Source organism: Carcharodon carcharias, chromosome 4, assembly GCF_017639515.1.
Source record: "Carcharodon carcharias isolate sCarCar2 chromosome 4, sCarCar2.pri, whole genome shotgun sequence".
Lineage (NCBI taxonomy): Eukaryota > Metazoa > Chordata > Chondrichthyes > Lamniformes > Lamnidae > Carcharodon > Carcharodon carcharias.
The window spans coordinates 115,803,571-115,803,866 of NC_054470.1; positions in this window are offsets into that span (position 1 = coordinate 115,803,571).

Sequence of the window (296 nt, forward strand, 5' to 3'; positions counted from 1 at the left end):
GCTTCTTTCAAATTTATTTGTTTATTATAAAATCTTGTCAAATAGAAAGGCAAAACTCATCAACATAGAGTATGGAAAATGAAATTATACTAATTACTCTTTTGAGATACCCCAAGTGTGTCTCCCCTCTCTGCTGACCACATGGAACTGCTGTCTGTGATTTTCATTGAATTGTAGGGAAGCCAGTAACCTCACTCATAAATGGCTTCCTCTGCCCTCTTCCCCATGGCAACATGAAACACAATAACCTTGCACCCATGTAGAAATGCTGATTAGCTATTCTTGACCCCAACATT